We start from the raw sequence: 409 nt of genomic DNA on the forward strand, positions 1-409 counted from the left end.
GCCTCGCGGGCGCGGCGCGGAGCGTGGCGAAGTTTCTCGGCGTGTAAGCGGCGCCCGGGCAGGGGAAGGCTCGGTCTGCTCACCTCCGGCGCCGGTAGCACTGGCCGTCGGCCTGCGCGGGGTGGCCTGGAAGCCGCGCGCGCCCCGCTTCGTGTAACCCTTCGAAGGCTGGTTTCGGAGCCCGAGGCCCGAATCGGGCGGGACGGGGCCCCTTGCTGGGGGACGCCGCTTGGGGAAACTCGGACCTCGGCCGCCCAGGGCGCGGTGCACAGAGCGGGCGGCGGAATCCAGCCCGAGGAAGCCCGTCGGGGGCGCGCCACACCGGAACTCCGCGACGCACGGGAGCTGAGGGCTGGGTCTTTGCGGGCAAGATGAGGGTGTTGGTTCAACTGGCCTACAAAGTCCCAGT

The 409-nt window shown here is 72.4% G+C and overlaps 1 non-coding gene across 1 annotated transcript; it reads left to right on the forward strand.

Moving 5' to 3' along the window:
• Positions 1-353: 353 nt before the first annotated feature.
• MIR193A-2 (microRNA mir-193a-2) lies at positions 354-409 on the forward strand. The gene has a single exon (NR_129487.1). It is a non-coding gene; the product is annotated as a microRNA mir-193a-2 (primary transcript).

The sequence above is a fragment of the Tupaia chinensis genome, unplaced genomic scaffold (assembly GCF_000334495.1).
Source record: "Tupaia chinensis unplaced genomic scaffold, TupChi_1.0 Scaffold000407_1, whole genome shotgun sequence".
NCBI classification, from domain to species: domain Eukaryota; kingdom Metazoa; phylum Chordata; class Mammalia; order Scandentia; family Tupaiidae; genus Tupaia; species Tupaia belangeri.